General features: G+C 35.7%; 1 long non-coding RNA gene across 1 annotated transcript in view; it reads right to left on the bottom strand.

The window, feature by feature from the left end:
- Positions 1-1,064: 1,064 nt before the first annotated feature.
- Positions 1,065-26,852, bottom strand: part of LOC123590897 — a 103,997-nt gene continuing 78,209 nt past the window's right edge. Inside the window, exon 3 of the long non-coding RNA XR_006709024.1 lies at positions 1,065-1,266. This is a non-coding gene — a long non-coding RNA (uncharacterized LOC123590897). The remainder of the gene's footprint in view (positions 1,267-26,852) is intronic.

The raw sequence follows: 26,852 nt of genomic DNA on the forward strand, positions 1-26,852 counted from the left end.
AATTGCTGACAAGACTGACAAGACAAGACTGACTTTAAGGAGTTCTTAGACCCAAGGAAAACTGGGGAGATAAAAAATAATGACACTAAATCAGTTGTAAACCTGTGGCTCCTACATCTACAGTAAACAGTGAACATATCCCAGCTCCTATCAAGTTTAATATAAAAATTAATGCTCTGTGACTTTATACTTGGAGAACTCAACACACCTCTTTTAGAAATTGATAGATTCTTCAGGTAGAAAATCAGCAAGGATAGAGTTAAACTGAACAGCAGCACCATTAATCAATTGGATCTAATTGACATTTATAGAATACTTCATTCAACAACTGCAAAGTACATATTCTTCTCAAGCTTATGTGGAGTACTCACCAAGATCAGTACACTTGCGCAAATATAGAGAATAGAAATCATGCAAAGTATGTTCTTAGACTATAACGGAATTAAACTAAAAATGAATAACTGGGTGGAAATTGCTGGTAAATTCACTTGCAGATTAAACAACACACTTCTAAATTACACGTAGGTCAAGAAGATATCTCTAGATAAATTTTAAAATATATTGAATTAAAAACGACAGTATCAAAAAAATTGAGGTGCAGTAATAACAGTGCTTAGCGGCAAATTTATAATATGAAATACATATATATTTAAAAATAAAGAATATCTGAAGTCTTTCTAACTTAATAATGTAAGCTTCCATCTTATGAAACTAGAGAAAAATCATTTAATCCAACAGGAAGCATAAGAAATAACAATCAAGGCAGAAATCAATGATCTTGATGACATTGAAAACAGAAAATCAACAAAACCAAAGGCCACTTCTTCGAAAAGATCAAGAAAATATATAAGCCTCCAGCCAGGCTTGAAAAGGTTCTAATTTAGAGTTTTAGCACAATGCAAAGCCACCAAGGTCTGTACCTATTATCTATACTGTATATCTATACATATATATATATATATATATATATATATATATATATATATATATAGCTATCCCAAACAGTAGTGTAAAACACCACTGTTCATTTATTATTATCTTTCACAATTCTGTAGGTTGACTGGGCTTGGCTGTGTTGTTCTCATTCTTAGTTTCTCATGTGGTTGTGGTCAATGAGTGGTAGGTCTAGAGTCATTTCAAAGGCTTTCTTCCTTAAATGACTGGCAGAGGATGTCAGTCATCTGACTCTCATCCGTTACTGTGGAGTGGAACACAACTTTTACCTGGATTTCATCAAGCCACATCATTGGTTTTTAAGGCAAGTATCTGGAAGAAAGTCAGACAGAAGCTTTAACCTTTTGGGACATAACCTTGAAAATCATGCACAGCCACTTCTACCACAAAGTGAATGTATTAGTCGATGTTCAACCAGAGAAACCAAGAGTAGGAGATACATATTGAACGATTTTTTGAAAGAAATTAATTGCCTTACATAATTTTAGGGACTAGATAGGCAAGTTTGGAAATGATAAGGCAGGCCATCAGCAAAAACAAGCTGAAACTCTTGGACATTGCTGAAGCGGTTGTATACAGGCAGAACTTCTTTAAGAATCCTCAGCTGTGTGCTCTTAGACTTTTCAAAGGATTGAGTCAGATTTGCCCAGTTTATCTAGGATAATCTCCTTTTCTTAAAGTAAACTACATTTGGACTTTAATCTAATTTGCAAAATACCTAGATTAGTGTTTGCACAGGGAACCTGCCCAAGTTGACACATAAAATTGATCATAATGAGTTATTAAGACCAGCCAATATTCAAGGCAGAGAGAGCAATGTCAAAGAATTTGTAGAGTTGTTTAAAATCAACACACACTGGGTTTCAATAAAATTTTATCTAAATCTGAAAAGATAGTTGGTTATTTCAGTTAACATTAAAATGTGTATGTCTACATATGTGCGTGCGCACACACACATACATATTTATAGATACCTTATAATATCTTTAATATACTGTCTCTATATACACAGAAAAAGACAAGGTTTAGGTCTTAGATTTATGTTTCAATATTTTTTATTACATTTTTATTTACAGGTCTTTCTATAGTTGGAGTGAGTGTGTGTGTGTGTGTGTGTGTGTGTGTGTGTGTGTGTGTGTTTTCAATGATACCATGTAGATTATTAACATCTTTTTTTTTCTGGACTCCAAACAATTGTCCGTTGAAATATATAATACTTCAAACAGCCATATTTACATAATAGTATATAAACTTTTGTCCCTCAAACCCAAACTGAGGATATTTTCTTAAGCCACCATGGAGTGAGAATGTGTCCCATACATGATTACTCCCTGCCACTTCTTGTGAGGTCTCACTCCTCTCCCCACTTTTCGCTGGATAGGCCAGCCTGCAGTCTCTGTTGTAAAGAGGTAGATGACTAAAGTTTAATCCAATTTCAGAATTCCAAATTATGGAATTTCTGCTGTATGAAAATGACAGCCACTCCTTTAGTCACACCCATTTTGAAATCTAAGTTCATGCTGGGAGACTTTAGCCAGCTCATTGATACCTGGGTTCTACTACTCAAAACAAGTTAATGAACCACTCAAGATGAGAATAGAAAGCAGAGTTGACACTTGCAAATGAGTTTAATCTGCTTGTCCCAAAGATAAGAGTCTTGATGTGGCAGCTCTAGGCTACATCACACTAATTTAGAAGGCTTAGAAAACTCCATGCTCATTTTCAGATCACCAGCGAAATAGCTTGGTGAGAAAGTCTTGTGGCATTGATAGAATCAGATACTTTTCCCATGTTCTTCTGGTTTTGTGTGTGTGTGTGTGTGTGTGTGTGTGTGTGTGTGTGTTTGTATTGTTTAGGTTTTGCCTAAACATGTACCTGTCACACATAATTTTCCTGTTTTGTTCTCTCAAAATGATATTTTTAAGATAATATTTATAAAGAGGAATCTAGCTAAAATAGATGAAATAGATTAAACTCAAAAAAATACTGACTTTATATGTAATAAATTAGATGGAGCTCAGAGAATACTGATATATTTAAACTGTCTTTCGTTGCTGGTCATCAGCCTTGGAGACTGGTTCTCAGGACTTTAGATCACAAATGGTGAGATGTAGCCAATAACTGTGTAAAAACAAACACAGAGCAGCTTCGACCTTAAGCACTCTTAGAGTTCCTTCCAGAGAATGCTTATCTTAGCAAAAGCACATGAAATATAAATCTAAATGCACAGTGCCTTGTCATGTTTTTGACATTACTGTTAAGCCTTCAAAAAGAACATTTGTCGTTGAACTTTCTTTTCCAGGGACGTTAATACTCATAAAATAATTTCTGCTTTATTGAAGAGCAGTCCACTGATCTAAGAAATTAAGCCAAAGACCTCCAACCTTGTGGCATTACCAGCGACAGCATGTGGGGTTAAATCCTACAACTTAGACTTCCACCTTATAGTATGAATTGCAAGGATCTGTTGAATGCACAACTGACCAGGAAATAGATAAAATTGTTTATGTGGGAATTTGTTGAAATATAACTGAGCTATTTCTGATTTTAACTTACTGAAATCTACCTAAAGGGTAGGCAATATATGCAAACTACTAACAGATTACACAAAAGAGTGTATCTGTAATGCAGCCAATCTGTGTTATGAGAATTCCAGTTTACAAATCATGGAAGAAAAGAGGCTTACTGTATTCTGTGCTGGTCAGACCACTTGCCTATGTGCTTTCCACAGTGGCAAGTTTTAAGAATGACATGCATTCATGTGAGTTGTTAGAAGTGTCTGTTGTATCCTATGGATAAATAATGGTGTTTTGGGTGCTGTTTTATCTGAAAAAATATTCTTAGAGGATGCATGACAACATTTCTCAAATATATAAATATTTGCCATGTAAAAATGAAATAAGATTCCATGAAACTAAATCTGTAGAGCAAAAGCAAATGAGTAAATATTACAGTGAGGATGGTTTTTCTCAATATGAGAAATCCCAATTAGACCTGCTCAGCTATAGACATATCTCCATAGGAAGTAATGAAGCTTCTCATTTTACTTTCTACTCACAATTTTTATTAATAAGAACAAAGACTCTCACCAGATCACCATTTCATCAACTCTGCATACATTAGCAAAGAATTTAAGTGTATCATTTTGGTTTAATAAGAAATATACTCACAAAAATAACTAAGTTATTTTTAAGTAGAAGCATGTCAGTAGTTATTTCCCTATGATTGGAAATATTGAAAATTGATATTAATTGCTAGTGAACTGATGGAGGGAATTTTTGTACTTGATGGAATGTTGAGTTATATCATCTTAGGAATTCTAATGTAATAGTAAGATTTTTACAGCCTTAATAAGGATCATTAAAGTAGGATTTAAGAGAGCAGTGCTTTACTATTGCCTTTCCTTTTCCTCATTTGATCATGGAAAATTATTAGCCTTTCTTGTTTTACGTTTCCCAAAGAAGAAATCATACCATGTGATTGGGTTTCTTTTAATTTTTTACCTCCCCAAACTTTATTTATGTGAAAATATTATTCTTTATATATAACATGTAACATATATAAGTTGAAGGTATACAATATGATTATTAGATATGTATATATTGCAAAATGATTATGACAATAAGATTAGTTAACACCTGATCCCCTCACATAATTAAAATTTTTGTCTATGTATGGTGATAAGATATACTCCCTTAACAGCTTTCAAGTGTATAATATAGTACTGCTAATTATAGTAACCATGCTGTGCGTTAGATCCTTAGATCTTATTTATCCTGTGGGCATGAGTTTATATCCTTTTGACCAACATCTTCCCATTTCTCCCACCCCCTCGGTCTCATTTTACTACTCCTGAGTTTCGTTTTTTAGATTCCCCAGATAAGTGAGAACATACAGTATTTGCCTTTCTCTATCTGACTTATTTCACTTAGCATAATTCCCTCAAAGTTCACTTATGTTGTCACAAAAGGCAGAATTTCCTTCTTTTATTATTATTTTCCTTCTAAAATATTTATAACTATATATATAATATATAAATATATATAATAAATATATATTTTATATATATATACAATATTATCTTTATCCATTAATCTGTTGACAGGCACTTAGGTCGTTTCCACCTCTTGGCTATTGTGAATAATGCTGTAATGAACATGAGTGCAGATAGCTCTCTGAGACAGTGATTTCATTTTCTTTGGATATATATACAGAAATGGAATTACTGAGTCATCTGGTAGTTTTTTGGGTTTTTGTTTTGTTTTTGAGGACCCTCTATACTGTTTTCCATAATGGCTGCACCAATTTACATTTCTGTCAACAGTGCACAAGGGTTCTCTTTTCTCCCAAAGACCCACCAACACTTGTTTTTATCTTTTTGATAATAGCCATGCTAACAGGGGTGAGGTGATATCTTATTGTGGCTTTGATTTGCATTTCCCTGATTATTAGTGATAGTGAGCATCTTTTCATGTACCTATTGGCTGTTTGTATATCTTCTTTGGAAAAATATCTTTGCCCATTTTTAAAATTCAGACTGTTGTTTTTTTCTTTAATTCTTCAAAAAAAAAAAGGATTCTATGTGCAAAAATAATGAATGCTATTATGTCACCAAGAGAAAAGATTGCCTAATGCATGGATAGTTGATGATATTCTAATACACATAATATCATGCTTACTGGAGGCCTCTGATGAGGTAGATTTGAGATGGGATTTGAAGAATGGCTGGGGTATAAGTATGAAGAGAATTTCATACCAATAGGCAGATTATTGGCAGCCGGCAAATTTGGAGATAGTGACAAAAACCTCCAGTGGGGTACTCTGACCAAGTGGAAGGTATGATGTGGCTACTCTATGTGACAAAAGTCAGCAAACTGGAATCAACAGGTAAGTTCCATTCTGTTTTTGCATATAAAATTTTATTGGATTCCAGCCACACCATTTGTTTAGTTATTGTTTGTAGCTGCAATCCAGCTACAATAGTAAAGTTTTATGGTTGTGACAGAGCCCCTATGGCTGGCAAAATCCTAAAATATTCACTACCTAGCTGTTTAAGGAAAGTTTGCTGACTTGTGCCATGAGGAATCATTAGGTGGACTTAGAAAAGAAAAGTAGAAATACTGCGCCTGTAAGAACTCCCCGAAGGACTTTCTCTGCAACAGTGATTCCCTGTTCTTTATTATTTTGAAGAGGAGTCACATGATAATTGTTAGAATATAAAAGACAATAATGGTTCAGTGGAAAAGCCGGAAGATCCTAGTGATTTACAGCAGCTAAATCTCTGTCTGAGGAACAAGAAGGCTGATTTACAATTTATTTAAATGACAGTAATTTGATACCTGCAATATATGATACTTTGCGTAACGCCAAGTATTATTTCATACTCAGTGTTCAACAATAAATCCTGCCATGGCTTTAAGGATTGGGAGAATAGTTAACTACATAAGTAACTATGCAATTCCTGGTAGATGGAAGATATATGAGAAAGTTTTCATTTATTTCCCGTACCTCATTTTTCCTTTATTCATCTACTCATTTATTTCTTCTGGGCCAAAGAAGAAATTCACTTCAAAAAGCTATATTGCTGAAAAGTATGGTGAAGGTGTAACTCAACCAAATTAGACAATTCAAAGATAAATCTGTTACTAACTCATCCCCAATTTTCCCTTGATTTGTGCCTTTTTTCTTTTTACATGGCAGATGTCTGGATGGGTTTTCAGATTAACCTAACACCTGATGATTAGTTTCATGCTATTGGTGAAAGTATTGCTATCTATAAAAATACCTAGTTTCAGACCCTATCAGCCTGTAAACATAATGATGCCATTACATATCAAAGTGATTCTAAAATTGTTTTTTAGGACTTTTGTTATTTAGTGCTGAGATAAAAATTTTCAAAAGCCCCAGTTGGGCTTTCATTGAAATTGCTTGAGAATCATGAGTAAATCTTTTACTAAAATACTTAAGGATAAGTTGAGAAAGCATTGGTTTGATTTTTATTACCCAGAAATGTGAAGATGACACTTTTTGTTGTTGTTGTTGTTCTCTCTTCCCAATGTTTCTTAAAAGACTCTACATCTCCCCATCACCTTTGATTTTGACCCGGAATCAGGCAGATGAGAGTGCCTGACTATTGGTTTGTCTTTGATAGGCAATGATTTTCTCAACCTCTCAACTTCAGTTTTCACATCTGTAAGATGAGGTTAATAATCTCTCTCAACAGCTGGTAAGAGCTTTAAATGGGAGCCTTAGAAAACACACAGTAGGCCTTCTTTCTCGTACAAACATTTTCCATGTTAATGTTATAGAACCCGCCTATTATTCCTTATGGCAAGCAATCCTTGGAATAAAGTTCTGTCACCCTACTAATTATCACATATTCCAGAACTATCAGGGGAATGGTGACAGTAGCCACCCCTGGAAGGTAACTATGAATGAGTAACAGCTGCTCAAGTTTTAGACAGGTCACTGGTCAGTTTGAAATGACATAACACATTATCTAGACAAGGCAAGCAGCTGATTGAAGAAGGAATCCCTTAATATTGCTATCCTGCCCATTCATCTAAATTTGTTTTAAAGATAAGCATATCAAGTCAATATTTCTCAAATGAATGAAAATATCAACCCCAAACTGACCCTAAATATAGGAAGCAGAAATGTTATTTAGAACCAACATTATAAACATATATTATCACAAGAAATCCAGTCAAAATAAATTCACTTTAGTGGGAAAAAAATTGACAAAACCTCAAAAAAGACAGAGTTTAAGCTTTATGGTTCATTAAAAATGCAATAATATTAAAGTATAAAAAGAAATATTTAGTAAAGGTAAAAAGTCATCCAAGTTTTAATGACAGTTTGGAAGAATATACATCTAAGAAGTTGCCACACTACAAAATGTATGTATTTAAATGGTAGTTTATCACAAAATGTGCTTGGTCGGTGAATATATTTTTAGGATTAAAATATAAGAGAAACTACTAGCTTTTAAAGTTATTATAACTACTTCCAAAAACTGAGTCATGTAGAAATAGTCTGTTGTCACTGCAGCAGGAAGGGAGAACAGAACTTTCTTGGATGCACTTTCTTGGATATCCTAGGTTTCAAGACTTTTTATTTTTTTATGTTTATTTATTTTTGAGAGACAGAGTGTGAGGGGGGGGAGGAGCAGAGAGAGGGAGACACAGAATCTGAAGCAGGCTCCAGGCTCTGAGCTGTCAGCACAAAGCCCCACGCGGGGCTCCAACCCAGGAGCAGTCATGACCTGAGCCTAAATCAGGCACTCAACCGACCAAGCCACCCTGGTGCCCCAGGAATCAAGACTTTAATCATATACTGGCAACTATTACAAGTGTAAACATTTGTGGATTAGTCAATGTGAAATAAGTAAGCTTCATTTGGATAATTTTATATATTTCTACATTTTCTCTCATTTGCACACTGCTTCTTCACTACTTTCAACAAAAGACATCTACGTTTGGGGTGCATCTTTTCTGGGGCTTAGATCCTGTCTATAAGAATCTCGGGCTAACACTATATATTCTTTGATGGTATTGATAGAATAAGGATATTGCATTTCCATCATTAGGGTTTTTTTTTTTTAATTTTAGTATTTTGCTGATAGATCTTATTCCTCCTATGCTCATTTGTTAAAACTGTATAGAGCTGGATGATGAGATAATTATATGTAAACAGGATTGTTATTTTAAAAAGTGTTTTTGAACTATAACAACTGTTCAGCAGCATTCTGTATTTTGGATCTGTTGATTTAGTCCTCCTATTCTCTTTGTTGTAATTTTACATAAACAGAATGACTATGGACATGGTTCTTACTAGCTGAATTTTTAGTGTTTGTGTTTTGAGTGTTTAACTTACACTGGTAAGTGCTCTGACATGACTTTTGATATATCAGGTACCTGATCTCTTTCTGGGTAAAAGCATCTTCTATTTTGACTTCTGTGAATCGGTACAAAAAAGAAAATTGAAAAAAATAATTTACCATTTCTTAAAGCACAAAATATTTAAAGGAAAAAAAAAAACTTTCAGTTAGAGAATTACCAACTGTGTTGTTAGTAAAATTAGCAAAATTAAAATTACAGAAACTTTTTAAACTTTAGACATAATCGGTAATATGAATAATTCACTATATGTAAGATAATAGATAAGCAAGTAATACTTTTTATTTTTCTAATATTTCCAGGTATATGTTTATATTGGATTTTTCTATCATAATTTTAAAGTAAGGCCTATTTTAGCAGTTTCAATTAATAATGTTTTTAAATATATAGCATACTGAGACAAAAAGTTATTACTGCATGGTTGGATATCTTGTAAGTAAAATGTTCCAGCTTCTTCTAGTAGCAACTGAATCCTACAGTCCGCTCTTTATCTGTTCCTTGTGTTGAATTCCTGCTTTCCTACTCCCTCTATTAAAATATATTTATATTAATATTCTTAAAAGAAACCTGGATAAATAAGAATTAAATCCAATTTATGGCAAGTATGATAGGTAATCTAATACACAACACTTAGTTTTACAATTTGTTTTAATTTTATTAAAATCCAAATTACTTAACAAACAGTGTAATAGTGGTTTCAGGAGTAGAGCTTAGTGATTGATCAATCACATATGACGCCCAGTACTCATCCCAAGAAGTGCTCTCCTGAATGCCCATCACCCATTTCACCCATCCCCCCCACCCAACACATTTTTTTTTTAATTTAGATAGCATATTAGCATGAAACACTATTAGGGAATTCAAAACTTTTCAAGGAGTTTGCAGTGAAATCTCTACATGTAACTAAGAGTGGGAGTAAAAGAGAGAAAGACAAAATCTGCAAGTCTATAATCTGTGCTGGCACAGCCGACCACGTAAAGCAAATCAAGTCATGAATAAAGTGATCCTGTATAAAATATTAGAACAATTTGATGGGACGTTATGTGACTTTTAAAGGTTACACATCTAGAGACTGAACCAAATAAACCCTGAATCTCCCAATAAATCTCCTGAAATCATGTCAAGTGCTATTACTACCACCCTAAGATACCACCCAGATGTGGAGCTATGTCACATTCTAATGCTTGTGTTTTCATAAAAGACAGCATTTGGGGGGCTTAAATGAAGAGAGTGATTTGGTGTTCCAAAACATCAAAAAATAGTAAGTGACTTTTCTGTGGTATTGTTACACATTGCAATACACAGTGCAAGTTTTATGTTATTAAACTTATTTTAACTACTGTTAGAATGAGTTTAGATTATATAAGCAGGATGTAAAATAGCTGCAAAATTAAAATCAACAGTACATGATAAATTCCAGCCCTCTCCCTGCCAGCAACTCTTTACAGAAAACAAACAAACAAAAACCAGTTTTGCAAGGCTTCTTATGGAAAGGGGATTCAGAAATAAAAGTATTTAAGATACCAATGCATATTAGGTAGCCCCCTTCTCTTCCTCTTCGGGAAAGTTCAGGGTCTGAACACAAGGTATTTTACTGAAGAAAGCTGGACATCAGATTCACCTACAAATGTTACTGCTTTAAGACAATATGATATCCTTATCATCCATGTTGTACTTGATACCTCCGTGACTAGTGTGAATATAAGGATCAGAGAGGAGAAGGAGATGTTGACAGTCATTCTCATTTCCAATGTCATTTAATTTCCAAATGAATGGGTTTCCCATTGAATAATAAGCCAGGCCTCAGTCCTTTATAGATTGTTGAGTTAGGGAAGGAGAGCGAGGCTTACTTAGCTTACCTCTTTTCTGCCTGTCTTCATCTTTTGTATTTTTCTGACTGCAGAAAGCATATTCTTGTGATATCTTGATAGTGAAGCCTCTAGTCTGGCATTAAGAGTCCTTTCAAGGACTTCCTGTGTCTTGTGCAGATGTACATTGGGATTTGTAGCAAATACTATAAAGCTTACCATAGTGAGCTTAAAATTGCTGCCTGATATTTTCCAGCACTCTTTGAGGTAGGAGGGAGCCTGTGCCAGTTTAGACCAATGGCCTATAAGGTGGATAGCATGTAACACATATAGGTTTTCCAGTCATGAGCTATGAATGATTATCTTAGCTCTTTTTTTTGACCCAGCAATTAACAACTGTTAGATAGTAAAGCTGTAGGGCGGTGGAACCTGAAAATACCTGCATCCAGGAACCTTCTTTTTTTTTCTAAGTTTTATTTATTTATTTATTTATTTATTTATTTATTTATTTATTTAGAGAGAAAGCACAAGTGGAGAAGGGGCAGAGAGAGAGGGAGAGGAAGAGAATCCCAAGCAGGCCCCACACTGTCAGCACAGAGCCAGATGCGGGGCTTGAACCCACAAACTGTGAGATCATGACCTGAGTCGAGGTCAGACACTTAACCAACTGAGCCACCCAGACACACCTCGAACAAGCCTTCTGCCCAAATCAACCCATCTGTTTTTTTAACACTCTAGCTGGGATTGACCTCACGGGTGTGTGAACTATGCAGGTGCACAAGGTTATGGGCTTAGAAACTCAGACTGTTTGATTTAGTGCTCTGTGGTTGCCATCTTGACATTAATATTTTTTGAACAAAGTGTCCCACCTTTTTAATTTGCACTGGGCTCTGCAAAATGTGTAACCAATAATGAATCCAGCAAAAACTAATTAGTTCTAATTAGGAACTAATGGATGACAATACCATCTACTCCTAAATAGAATAAAAGAAAATAATAATATATTTAAAGATATTGTTATTTAGACACTAAATTTATATGCTGAACTTCCAGGGGCAATGTAAGTAGGAAACCTATCCAGCCACACAACAGAAATGTCCCATTGGAAATCCAGCATAGGTGGAGAGCACAGATCCTTATATAGTTGCTATTAAACAAGAAGAAGATGAAGGCAAAGAGAAAGAAAAGGAGAAGGAAAGGGAGGAGGAGGAGCAGAAAGGAGAAAGGAAAATTGGAAAGAGAGAAGGAAAAGGGAATTGATTTTTTCTGATTTTGCTTGCCAGAGAGGCCACATGGCTTCTGCCCTATAATTTTAGTTCTGCCTTCCAAGTATTATGTGGGAACCTACTTGGTGGAATATTTTCACTTTTAGAAACGTAGCTTCAAGAATGTGAAAAAGGAAATTTTACATTTCCATCCTCTAGGTTAGAGGAAGAGAAGCTCACTGAGCCAATCTACAACGCTTTCCATAGGCAGGATTGATCTAATTCTGCAATTCAGAATTAGGAAGCCATCTTAAAGCTGCATCTTGCAGAGGAACACTATCTCAAAAACGACTTTTTTTCTCTTATATTTTAACTCCATACTAGATTTTTATCCTCAATTCCAGATCCCTATACTTAAATATTCACTAGAAATTTCTAGTTGATGTCTGGTAGACACATCAAACTCGACCTGAGCAGAGCCTATTATGTCCTCTCCTAATTATCTCTTCTATAATTGTTCCCTTACTCCATAATTGTTACCACAATGCCCCTGGTTACTACAGTCAAAAACTCTGGAATCATCCTTTCCAACTCCATACCAAGTCAATGAAGATGCCTTGCAGACAATGGCTTAAACATATCGCCTAATTATTTTGTTTTCTCCAATACCACCAAATCTGATTGATATCTCTGTGCCCAGTGTTTCTTTTTTTTTCCTAAAATTGTATCCATATAAAATCTCTGTAAAAGGAGCTTTAAAATATACAAACAAAAATGCAACTCTGTTCATGATACTCCCTTGCTTAACCATTTCTCAATTACAAAACAAACTTTTGCTTTTATAAGAATTCCGACTTCTTAATATGCTGCATGAAAATCTCCATCTTCTAGCTGTTACTTTCCTCTCTATCCTCACACCTTTTTACACTCCATCTTGTACTTTTATATTCCATCCATATTGAGCTTCTTCTTCTAGCCTACAGGCTGCCTGTCTACATGCCATTCCTTTGCATGCAATGTTCTACCTATCCTCCAAATTTTGGCTCTTTCACATTCCTAGATAAGTAGTTGGCTTAAAATTATTTCTTCTGAGATGTTTTTTTCACTGCCTTTCTCCCCACAGCCCTAGATTATTTCGCCCTACTTTGTGATCTCCTTGCATTCTGTGTCTCCTACATTAACTGTGGTAATTATGTGTGTAATTGTCTATATTCCCTGAAAAACTATATACTTTATGAGGTCTGAGGTCATGATTACTTTGTGTATTAATGCATCTCCATGCCTGACAAACTTCCTCATGCATGATATGCTATCAACAATTTTATGGCAAATAGAATGAACAGATAAGTGAAAGGATAAATATATGTGATTAAATGAAGGATACAAATTTATGGTATTCATCCATAAGGTATAACCACGTTTTATACTTCCCTTACAATTTGTAACCTTGTGAGATATCCATACTGTAACTCAGAGTTTGGACTGCATCTCAATAGCTGTTATTTCTCCTACATCCATACTTTATACACACACATACACAAACATACACACACGCACACACACACACACACGTAAAGTGTACTACTGTCTTTGTGCACAGTCCCTCAGAAATGATAGTTCAATCCAGCTTAGAAATGGAACTCTTCTTTTTTCCTGCTCTCTGGCAGCAATGGAGCTAAAAACAGAGAAAAGTAGGAATGATCAAGAGGGTGAAGAGTATATGTGTGAACATCTGTTATACCAAATTCTAGTGATCCCACCCTGCTTTGTGTTTTATATCTCTCCCAAATTTAGACCTTGGACTTCAAAGAGATGTCATTATGAATTAAATTTATGCGATTGCCCTCAAAAAGTCCCTTATTGGCACAGTTTGCTCATTTTAAGGAATATTTCTATTGCTATAATATTGCAAACACATTTTGAGCATAACTCCTGGCTTGAACCCTATGTAGAAAACCCTACTACTATTCTTTCCACATAACCTGATAAAGACCTCTATAAATTTTTCATGTCTTTAATATTTCATTCACATTGTCAATTGAATACCAAACACATTCTCTCATTTTCATATATAGTACTCCTTTTTGCCAAAAAAAAGCCTTTCTCATGTTGTTGTTGTTGCTGTTGTTGTTGTTGATGCTGGCATGTTATTCACTTGCTTAGATATTTTTTCTTCCTCCTTCAGTTCACTAAGGATTTACCTTTCTTGACTTCTGTACCCTTTCATGTTACAAGGAATCACCATGTTATATGGTGATTATCACATTTATAATGTCACTTTATTTTTTATGTACATCTGATTAATGTCCATCTCAGTAGATTCTATGAAACAATGGCCCTTCCTCTTCATGCTCATAATTGCAATTCCAGCATCTAGTGTATTAATTTGCACATAAGAGGCTATTGATACATGGTTTAGAATAAATAAATGTTTCACGATTCTTCAGGGTATGAAGTAGGTGAATTTATAAGTCAAATTGAAACACAGTCAAGTTAAATACGTAAAAATTATTCTCATTATATGTCAAACACAGGGACAGAAATAAGTGAAAGAAGGCTGAGAAAGGAAACTACCATTCATGATGCCTCCTACTTTACAACCTTCTACTATAATTCTCACTATAAACCCCACACTCTTGCCATTCTATTATTTTCACTTTACGTCTGAGAGACATGTGATGCAGAGTTTAAGTAATTGTTTCAGCTCCCTGGCCTGGGAAGTGCTGAGGTCAGAATGTGGAAGCACATCTGATCATCTCCAAGCCCGCCCTCCCTCCACTCCTCCACGACTGAACCTTGTAGCTGCATGACCTCATGTTCCCTCTGAGATCTTGTACAGCCTTGGTTCTGGTCTTTCGTCTGAAGAATGAGTTATGTGGAAATTGTGAGTTTAAACCTATCTTAGACTCACATCTTCTTAATTGCCTTTTCTCTCTTCCCTATAAGTGCAGCCACAATTTAAATGCTTCTGCAATTGTTGATTACTGCATTTACACTATGCCAGATGTTATCTGGTTTGAATTGTGCCCACACACTGCAGGTGCAAAATGGAGGCCGCAATTGAGAAAATTTGGACTTAAGTATCTCTGTATTTTCATTTAATTTATATGCTTGGCCATATAAATCATTTTCTTCTGATTTTTTTCAGCTTTCTCTTTGCCTAGCAGGCTTATTTTGTATTACTTTAAAAGTTTTTAGAAGTGAGATTACTACATTGTATTTTATAGAATAAAAATATCCTCATCTTTGAGGTTACTTTGCATTTCCCCAGACTACAAAAAGAGTACCCTTGTACATTTTTATTTGTACAAGTAAAGCTAAACCAGGCTTGTTTTCCACCGAGCAGAACACTACATGGGATTTGGCCATCAAATATCACAAGCATACAAGCAAATGAATCTGTATAATCCCACAATTACTCTTCTATGATAATCTAAATAATCTAAATCCCAATTGAAAGAGATGAGTCCCTTTACATCACCTCTTATTTTTTTTAATGTGTTCTCTGTTTACTCTCCTATGCTATCATGGTCAAAAATGTAAAACTTGTTACTCTCTTGCATTCAGAGTGGTGATTCTATTGGCTGCTATCCCTAAACTAGTGAGGAAACACTCTGATATTTCCATAAATATGCTCATTTGATGATGCATTTTATGTCAGTACTTTATAGTATCTGAGCAGCTACTGTATTTTATTAAATCTAAGACATAGTCAATTGTATGATATACTGTTACATTAATTACCATTAAGAAAGAACTATAAAAGAACATGGCCGATTAAAATTTTTTAAATTTTGTCCTTATGGAAAATATCTTTTTGGCTTAATTTAGACTTTTATTTCATATATCATTTGTGTATACATTAAAAAGTAAATACAAGAGAAAAATTTGGGGTAAATAACTTGAATAGGATATTCCTAAAAAATTTCCTTTCAGAGTCTGGCTCTTTTGAACCTCAGAATTGTCAGTCTCTGTATTTTGCCTCAGAATAACATCCCCTGTGACATCAGAAGTATCAGTGATACACTTTTAGATTCCTCTAAAAAGTTCTTAACTTTTATCTCCAAGATATTTTTCCATACCACTTATTTAAGGTCTGCAGACTTGATTTTGTTTCTCTATTGAACTTTCCAGAAGAATGCACAGAATATTTTTTAGGTAACAATGAGAAATCATATTTTCTTAACAAGAGGTTCTGAAATACCCTGTTGATTTGAAAATGGAGGGACAATGGTTGTCCAGTCATGGCACCAGAAATAATAGTCAGGATTCCCCAATTCCGGGCAATCTTCTACTGCTTGGCCTATGACAATTTTAAGATATATCAACATTTCAAAGAACTTACATTATAAATAAATAAATAAATAAATAAATAAATAAATAAATAGCTGCTTCTCAAATAAAGTGAGGTAACCCTGTAGCAACCTATATTGGCTAGTATTATAGCTATTAGTGGCAAATTGATTTTGTTATATGATTCAACCAAGATAATCTATAGTAGAGCTGGTATGTTATAATTGAAATTTTAGGTATCTTTTTAACACCTCCCCTTCTGATTCTAACTTAATTCCATATAAGTTGGCCAATATGTATGTTTCCTTTTATTTTTTCATGCTGTTTTCTCCATTTAGGAAATCATCATCACTACCATCTCATGTTCATGCTTATTACAATGAAAATCACACTTGATGTTTTATATTAGGATATATATATAGATCTATATATATATAGATCTATATATATATCTTACCCAGGACTTATTCTAGGATCATTCCAAACACATCCTGCTTGATAAAGTTCCTTGAGAATCTGATTGACCAAGTTTCTTAATCACAGCTAGGATTTAAATCTTGTGTGGGAATAAGCAGTAAAGTGAAGGCCCAAGATCAGAGTCTGCAAATTAGGGGTACTGCCTTGATGTTTTCTTAGCAGAGTAAAGTGGTACATAGGAAGCAGCAACTACTATACCAGAGGAGAGAAGGGAAGACCCCAGTGTAATACTGAGTTTGACCATGACAATGTTAAAGACTGATGTTTACCTAAGTCCTATATTCTCAAGAAAAGATAGCTTTAGAATTATTCACACCTATACTGTCATGAAGTTGACTGAGGTAGAACTTTTTAAAATATAAGATAAGGGGCGCCTGGGGGGCTCGGTCGGTTAAGCCTCAAACTTTGGCTCAGGTGATGATCTCAACAGTTTGTGAGTTCAAGCCCCATGTTGAACTCTGTGCTGACAGCTGGAAGCCTGGAGCCTGTTGCCGATTCTGTGTCTCCCTCTCTTTCTGCCCCTCCCCCACTCATGCTCTGTCTCTCTGTCTCTCTGTCTCTCTCTCTCTTTCAAAAGTAAGTAAACATTTAAAAAATTAATGTTAAAATGTAGGATAAAAGGGACTGTGTATCCATGTATATTATGATACACAGGCAGAAATGAGTGCACAAATTTGTATTCAAAACTTGAAATTTATGAGCCAGAGATAGTCAGCTTATCTTAAGCAAGAAAGCTCACCTTATCTGATCATGCGCGTGGAGGGTGGGATATTATCTGAGATAGCATCCTCCACATGAAGCTAGCAAGTCCAATTCTCTTCAGTTTACTGTAGGGTCTGTGGCATATTTTCCTAACAAATTGCCTGAGGATATTGCTGTACCCAAGTCTTAATTATTTAAAACTTTCTCATTTTAGCTGTGGAAGATAGAGGGAACTGAACTAAAGCAAAATTGAGCCAGGACTCTGCAAAGTGGTAATTTTGTAAACTCAATACCTGCTAGCTACTATTTCGCCATTATTTATTTATTTTTCTTTATTCTAAAAGTTAACTTGATGCGGATCCTGGGTGGCTCTGCCAGTTAAGCGCCGGACTTCCGCTCAGGTCATGATCTCACGGTTTGTGAGTTCGAGCCCCAGGTCGGGCTCTGTGCTGACAGCTCGGAGCTTGGAGCCTGCTTCAGATTCTGTGTCTCCTCGCTCTCTGCCCCCCCCCCTCATGCTCGCTCTCTCTCTCTTTCTCAAAAATAAATAAACATTAAAAATTTTTTTTAAAGTTAACTTGAAAAAAAATCTAGTTAATTGAGGGTTTCATTACTTAAGGTTTTATTGCATGCAAATAATGGTACAATAACAATATACAAATTAGCTCAGCACATAGAAAACTTTACTCATTTTATGCCTCATTGAAGGATAGAAGTATCAAGGAAGGTCCCTGGGGATCAAAATATGCATTGGTATTATTCAACGTATTCATTAAGCAGTCAGTGGAAAATGTAAATGAGCACACATCCAAATCTGTAATAATAAAATGCTAGAAGCTAGAGATAATAAATCAGCTTGATCAAAAATACAGATGGATCTGGACAGCTGGGGAAATTATTCAAATGAGAAAGAGATGAGTTTTAATGGAAAGACTGGTATAATAATGCATTTGAAGAATAATACATGGTATAAAAAAATAAACTAATAAGATACGTATGAAGTAATTATGGAGAACCCTACTTTAGTGTATTTGTTGATAAACAGAACAGTGGTACAATGGTGAAGGGTAATTGTATTTTAAGTTTCCCAAGTTGAACAACTGAAAAGTAGAGAAAAGTTATAATACCACTTAGCCAGACAATAAAATTCTATCTATAAGTATAATGGGGATTTATAAAGTTAGCCCCTTTCAGGTCAGAGTACTAAAAGCTGGCAAGTTTAACTAGCATGGAGGTAGCTGTTAGTTTTGTGTTTAAAATATTGAATTCAGGGGCGCCTGGGTGGCGCAGTCGGTTAAGCGTCCGACTTCAGCCAGGTCACGATCTTGCGGTCCGTGGGTTCGAGCCCCACGTCGGGCTCTGGACTGATGGCTCGGAGCCTGGAGCCTGTTTCCGATTCTGTGTCTCCCTCTCTCTCTGCCCCTCCCCCGTTCATGCTCTGTCTCTCTCTGTCCCAAAAATAAATAAAAAAAAAAAAAATATATTGAATTCATTGCACAGATCAATTTCAATTGTCCATCTCAAAGTTTCCTACCTGATCACACTCTTAGAACTTTTCTAAATCTCAACCACCAAGCAACATGGCAACTCTTGCTTTGCACCTAAGATGCAGTGAAACTTATCAAACCAAAGATCCACAACTGACTTTTGACTAAATGAAACAGGATTTTATTTTTTTAAGTTCATTTATTTATTTATTTTAATTTTTTTAACATTTTTTTCTTATTGAGAGACAGAGACAGAGCAAAGAGAGGAGGAGACACATCATCTGAAGCAGGCTCCAGGCTCTGAGCTGTTAGCACAGAGCCCGACATGGGGCCCAAACTCACAAACTGTGAGATCATGACCTGAGCTGAAGTCAGACACCCAACTGACTGAGCCACCCAGGTGCCCATAAGTTTATTTATTTTTGACAAAGAGAAGGTGTACATGTGTGCACAAGTGGGGCATGGGCAAAGAGAGAGAGGGAGACAAAGAGAATCCCAAGCAGGCTTGGCACTATTTGCTCAGAGCCGATGTGGGGCTCTATCTTGTGAGTTGTAAGATCATGACCTGAGCCAAAATCAAGAGTCAGACTCTTAACCAACTGAGCCACCCAGGCACCCCAAAACAGAGTTTTAATATCCCAGGTAGATCACACACTGTTACCATAAATTAAGCCATGCTAGTTCTAATCATATAAATTTTTTCATTGCTAAGTAACAGTAATAAAAAAAGTATTCTTACAGGCCACTGGGTGGTTCAGTTAGTTGGGTTTGACTCTTGATTTCAGCTCAGGTCATGATCTTGAAATCAAGCACCATGTTGGGCTCAGCACAGGGTGTGTTTTGGAGTCTCTCTCTCTCCCTCTGCCCCTCTCCCCTGCTCACACTCTGTCTCAAAATAAATAAACATTAAAAACAAAAACAAAAACATGTCTTTGGGGCACGTGGGTGGCTCAGTTGGTTAAGTACCGGGACTTTGGCTCAGGTCACAGTCTCCCAGTTCGTGAGTTCAAGCCCTGTGTCAGGCTTTTTGCTGGCAGCCAGAGCCTGGAGCCTGCTTAGGATTCCGTGTCTCCCTCTCTCTGTGCCCCTCCCCCACTCATGCTCTGTCTCTTTCTCTCTCTCTCAAAAATAAACTTAAATAAATAAATAAATAAATAAATAAACAATTGTTAAGAAAGAAAGAAAGAAAGAAGGAAGGAAGAAAAAGAAAGTATTCTTAGAACACATTCCATATCAGTTTGTCCCTAAGGAGATAATTAGTAACCAACATAATTGCTAGTTGGATTTCATGGAATATACCCTGAATTTAGGAAATTGCTAGAACTACATTTATCAATAAGGCACACTTAAGTCTCCATATTAAATGTTGGTGAAATTGGTAAAAACCTATTTGAGAGGATGTAATATAACAGGAGAAGCTTTGATTAAGCATTTAGAAAATAGAAATTCTTGCCCCAATTCTAACCCATTTACTTTGTTGTCTTAACAAGCCTCTTATTCTCTCTCAGACTGACTAATACCATGGCATTAAGAGTTTATTAAAAAAAAATAGAAACCATATATAAAGGCAATAGATCATTAATTACATTATTTTAAGTTTAATGTTATTTATTTATAAACAAAATTTATGTTCCAAATAAATAGAAATGTTTGTTTTAGCAAGAATGCCTAAATATGTTTTTATTGAAGTTGACTGGTTTGATCTTCCAAACTCTTGAATACTAAAATTTTAATCTTTTATCTCATCCAGGTCTCATTAATTTTTCTCCTTCTTTTTCTTTAAGAAAAAATTCTATTGCCTTGAATCTCTTTTTTTTATGTTCTTTTAGAATTTTTCTTTTGTTTAACTGTCCCTTTATCCCTCCTGTCCTGGACAACTCTGTTTGATTATCATCATCACCAACAGTAATGATTTTAAACACTTCCACTAAGTCATAATTACTATCACTTCTCATTTTCAGTGGTAGTCTGTGCTGTCATTTGCCCAGAAAGGAGAAAAAAAAATTTAGTATTCACTGTAGCTTCTTCACTTTTATAAATGGTATTTCTTCCTGCACTGCTTTCTGCCGCAGTCCCAGAAGCACTTACTAATTCTGAAACTCTCCCTTGGGTGATTCTCTGAATTGGAAATTGTGACCTTGAGGCTGTACTGATAGATCACTTCTTGTGTGCTCTGATTCCATGACTATGTTGAATTCCAGAGAAGAGCATCTTTCCTTTGCTCTAGGAGATTCATTCATCTCAAGGGTCTTTATTTTCCTTCCCTCGTGGGAACCATTTTATGTATGTGCACACTCTGGGCACCGAGTACAAGTAGAAACATATGGCCAGTAATTTGCTTGTGATGTATTCACATAGGAAAAATAGTGGGGAGGTCAGATAGAACATATAAATCAAGTGGAAACTTCAGGCAAATAATTTCATGATATAGAATGTTTGAGTCAGAGAACACTTTTTTTTAATGAATCACACATCTTAGAAATTACTACTAAAATAATTTGCTTGAGAAATGGACTAATTTTTGATTATTTTTACATTGGACTATAACACTTACACCAATACTAATAAATCACATTTTGCAGACTAATCATCATCTAATTTAATAATGACTACTACCCAATAAAATAGTCTATTAAGATTATTCTGGCATACATGAGGGGAACCTAAATCCCAAGGACTCCCAGATAGTAAGCACAGGAGCCAGAGTTAGAATTATGTTTATCATCATTCAGAGGACTCTGAGATCTTAAAAACTTTCTCCACATATTGGGAAAATATTCTAGTCAGCAAAAGTATCCATTCTGGAGTTCATTAACCAAGCCAAAGGCATGGAGGTAAACATGACTCTTTCCATCCCTCATCTTCCACACCGATCAGTTATGAAACAAAAGCCTGGGATCTGGAGTTTGTACATTAAAGGAAACTCTTCTCTTGGGCTTCACAGGCATACGTAGAAGACCTTTATAAAGTTGTTTGGGAAAGTCTCTACATCTCTAACTCTCTACTGGAAGCACACATTCAAGAAGACATGCAGTAACTTACGGATTGTTTGGGGCTCCTGTTTGGCTCAGTTGGTTAAACCTCCAACTCTTGATTTTGGCTCAGATCATGATCTCAAGGTTATTTAGTTTGAGCCCCTCATCAGGCTCTGGACTGATGCATGGAGCCTGCTTGGGATTCTCTCTCTGCCCCTTCCCCACTTGCATTCTCTCTCTCTCTCTCTCTCTCTCTCTCTCTCTCTCTTTCTCTCTCTTCCTCTCTCAAAATAAACAAACACTATATTTTTTAATTATGGATTGTATAAAGGCTTAATGTAATACAATGAAATGATAACCATCCTGAAAACCAAGGAGTTGCTGGATAAATCCTACACCTGACAGCAACTCCCTCCTGATCTACAGGACTCAGAGCTGTCATTGTATTCTGTTCCCTCCATAGCTCATCATCAGCCTCCACTACAGTGTCTTATCTTTATATACCACATCGCTGTTAAAGAGGCTGGCTTAATACAAGAGGAAGTATCACTAAATATTATAAAACCAAAGTAACCTCATGATACTTAGATATCAAATGAAGGAGACAACCAAAAATGAAAAGAAAATGGAGAAAAATAAGCTCATATTTGTGTGCACATGCATATCACATCTAATGGCTTCTTAGTAGTCCTACAAATGAAATGTTAGGTGTTAATGCTAATAAGGCAAAGTGTTTACTAATTTTCATAAGGTAATTCATTGGCTTTATCCTAAATTTTATGGTTCTATAATGTTTTTCTTGTTTTTGTTATCAGTGCCAGTGTTTGGAATTAGGGTTAATGTTTTCATCAGTGAACTTTATGATATGGTTTAGTTGTGGGTGGCCAAACCCAGTACAAGTTGATGCAAGCAAAAAATGAAGTGTTTGGCTGACATAACAGAGAAGTCTAAGAGTAGAAGCAGTTTTAGATATGGGTTGATAGATGTTCAAATGTGCTATTCGAGAAGAGTTCTATAAAGGTAACTCTTCACTATTGTTTTGCTTTTATATTTGTTGACTTTATTCTAGGCAGCTATACTCAGTCACAAATAATGCCAAGTGATAACCGGTGACACTAAGATGATATTGTATCACTTTAGATACCTATTTGAAAACAAATAAATATACTTCCTTTTTCTATTGACAGTAAAATCCACATGTAAGTGTCTCACTGTTCCAGCTGAGATATTGAGTTTAGCGAAGAAATTAAAGTGCCATAAATGGCCACATATGGGTCACATATATTGCTGAAGTTCAAGATTGAATCAGCCTCCCTCAAATCAATGGATTAAGATTGTGAAAAGACTTATCTCTTAAAAGAAAGGCAAGGTGCCTTTACCAAATGAAAAGGCAGTTTTGTTGGGCAGGCAAAATAATAGCTCTCCAGCATAAATGGTACCCATGGGAAACAATGAAGTTTAACAGAGAGTCTAAGAATAATAATGTATGCACAAAGCTTAGAGAGTCCTTGAACACTATCACTCCCTTTATTCAGTATTTGGCTAGGATTTATTGGCAAGCACTATGTTAATGTTGTCTTCAATTAGCAAAATGGAGTTGAAATTATCAAAATCCTGGACCAGAATGCATCAATTGGTATTATAAGCATGCTTGCTAGACCTGCTGTCAAATGAAGCTAGTATATTTTCCAGCCAAAAGAAAGACTGGACCACAGAAACGCAGCCTGTAGAAATGTAAGAGAGTTGTTGATTGCTTGAAATAAACAAAAATAGGAACAGGCAGCTGGCAGGGAGGAATCAGATACAGACTGATACCATTTTGAGAAAAAAAAAGTCTCTACAGATCTATATTATAGAGACTAATAAACAAAGGTAGAGCTCCAAACACAAAGACATGCTTGAAAGTAGCAACCCCACCTGCTAAGCAAAGGACAGCTTTCAAAATGTCTTCCTCAGAAAATGTATTGGCCCTTTTAGCTTCATATTCCACTACCATAGTCAGTTTCATATATTAAAGTGTGTTAACTATGTTTATATACCATATAAGGTGTAAATGCCATATTAAAACCCAGGGCCATTACAGGTTGAGGAGCATATCCATGTAGGATGCACACCCCACAGATTTATGAATAGTGAGCCTGTCTGAAAAACAACCAAACACACACACACACACACACACACACACACACACACAACACACCTAATCCCACACACCTAATCCCATACCTAATACAAATAATTGAAATAGAGACTTTATAATTAAAACCCAGTTAATTTACTCAAAAAAAGATGATTAAAAATTTAGAGCAAGTAAATTGTCTAGTCTGCTTAAAGCCAGAAAAATTGAAAGTTTGAATAATACATTGTTTTATTAAGATTATATTATCTAGTTCTTGTGCATGTGTGCTATATTTAGTTTTGTCTCATCACACTTTACCGAAATATGTGGGTGTATACATATGTATATATTTGTATGCATATATTAGGTATGCAATGGCCAAGGTGTTCATTTCAACTCAGGGATATGCTTTAAAAAGAAAGCAGTTCTTATGGTCTAATTTAAATGCAGTAAGAGAAAAAGGATTAAGTGCATGCACTTTCATTTAGCAGGTTCAGCTAGCTTATTTGTGCATCCAACATAATCTCTTAAAAATTACCATAAGCAAAATATAACAGATTGTAAATGGTTGCTCATATTAACTTAGCTAAGTACTTGTAATCTGCATAAGCGTTATTTAACAGAACATAATTGTGTAACAGTATGATACCTCCAGAGTTTGGAAGACTGTTATGTGACTCAGTCATATTTAGCAATCAGAAGGCTAAAATAAAGAATACTTAAACAGTAGATACTTTTTTAAATACATGCAGATGTATTATTTTTTTCTAAACTGAAAAGTACATTTGAAATTAGAAAAAAAAAAAACACCTCATCTTCCTCCTGGTATTTCATTTCATTAATCTTAGTTTGAAATAGATACAAAATATAGTAAGGGGAAAAAAGGAAACCACTGTCCTGAAAGACAAAGTACTTTTGATTTGTAAGAACTGTACTTTGGTGAGAGAGAAAATGTTTTTCTAGAATTCCAAAAGTTCAGCTTCAAATGTTAAAAGTCAATTTTGAAAGACTGAGAAATACAGTTTATATTATAAAATATAAAGAATGGCAAATTCAACATGATAATGATGTTCCAGCCCAAAAGAAGGTAGGGATCCATCTGGGTCACTGGTTTCCCAAGTACAGTCCTGGACCAGCAGTATCAACATCACCTGGAAACTTACTAGAAATTCAAGTTATCAGGCTCTGTCGGGACCTTCTCAATCAGAAACACCAGGGGTAGAGCTCTGCAATCTATGGCTAATGCATGCTTGAGAACCACTGGCCTAAGTTAAAAGTGATTTTAGGATAGGAATGATTTAGAGAGAGTTGTTTGACAAGGAGTCATCACACCTGCCCTATCTAGAGGCCCAAATCCTGCATAAGTCTGGAAGTACTCAATATAAACACCCTGAGAGTATAGGAAAAGCCCTGGGTATGGACTTCGGTCTCCCTTCTGAGTCTGTAATCTAGGAAGAGTGTAAACCTTTTACCCATGTTCTGTCCAGCGTGAAGTCAGGGGCTAACAGCAGGTTAAGTGTCCTGGGTAGTGCAAGGAAAGCAGGTAAGGGCTCTATCTACCTTAAGATGGGGTCAAAAGTGTCAACAGGATCTGAGGTTGTGACAAGGACTCAGTCTGAAGACCTTGATGACCAAAGATTGGCAGAATGTGTAGATATTTCAGCAAAAAAATATAGACTCTATTCTCCTTCCTTGTGGCAGGATGATCTAGGACATTCTGCCCCTGCTCTTAAACATAGAACACCCAGAGAAAAAGGTATAGAGAATTCTGAAAGTAGTTGAGTTACTTTGAACTAATATCTTGAAAATGAGGCCTTATAATTAACTTGTTTTCATTTGTAGAAAAGTAACAGCTCCTGTCATTTTTTTTCATATCATACTTTGTAACTATTCACTTTATTATTATTTTTTTCCACGTTTATTTATTTTTGGGACAGAGAGAGACAGCATGAACGGGGGAGGGGCAGAGAGAGAGGGAGACACAGAATCGGAAACAGGCTCCAGGCTCTGAGCCACCAGCCCAGAGCCTGACGCGGGGCTCGAACTCACGGACCGCGAGATCGTGACCTGGCTGAAGTCGGACGCTTAACTGACTGCGCCACCCAGGCGCCCCTTTTCATTTCTTTTTAGAAAATTCCCTGAATATCTCTTTAACCTGATTTATATTCGTTCTTAACACTTATCATTACATGACATATATATCTGCCTTTCCCACTCATCGTTTTTTTTTTTTTGTTGTTGTTTTTTTTTTGCCTTTTTGCCTTTCCCACTCATCGATAAGCTCCACGAGAACAAGGCTTTGTCTCTGGTCCACTCCTATATCCTTAGTGCTTGGAATACAGTGGGGGTTCAATAAAAATCTCCTCAATGAAATATTAATGAATAAAATAAGAGTATTCTGACAGTGTTAATGACATATATTTGTGAATGAATAGAAACCTTCAGCTAACCCCTTTTCCTTTTATTTCATAGGTCTTGAATGCTAATGCTAAAACATTCCATAGTCTTATCTATGGGATTTAAGGAGACATTTTTCTAAATGTGTGCCAGACGGTCAATAAAGACTTTGATTATGTTGAATATCCCCTCTCCCCAAGATGGTTGCATTGATTGTTTTTTACACGGTTGAAGCTGATAAAGTGTAAGCTTACGGAATGACAGTTGGATGTGTATCTAGAGAAAGGTGAGAAGTGGAAGGCTGAGAAAACAGAGACCAATTTAACAGGGGAGTGAAGTGGTGAGAGGGGCCGGGGATAAAATACCACCTTGCCTTCCAAATATGTGTACCACCCTTTTGTGGTAAAGGTAATCCCCAACTCCACTGGGCTACTGCCAAATCAACTGGTGGTTCCTCACACCACTTGCCCATCATGGTTAACCCAGCAGCACACAGCAAGTTCCTAGGCAGGGAGCCAATTACAACAGAAACACAAC

The sequence above is a fragment of the Leopardus geoffroyi genome, chromosome B4 (assembly GCF_018350155.1).
Source record: "Leopardus geoffroyi isolate Oge1 chromosome B4, O.geoffroyi_Oge1_pat1.0, whole genome shotgun sequence".
Lineage (NCBI taxonomy): Eukaryota > Metazoa > Chordata > Mammalia > Carnivora > Felidae > Leopardus > Leopardus geoffroyi.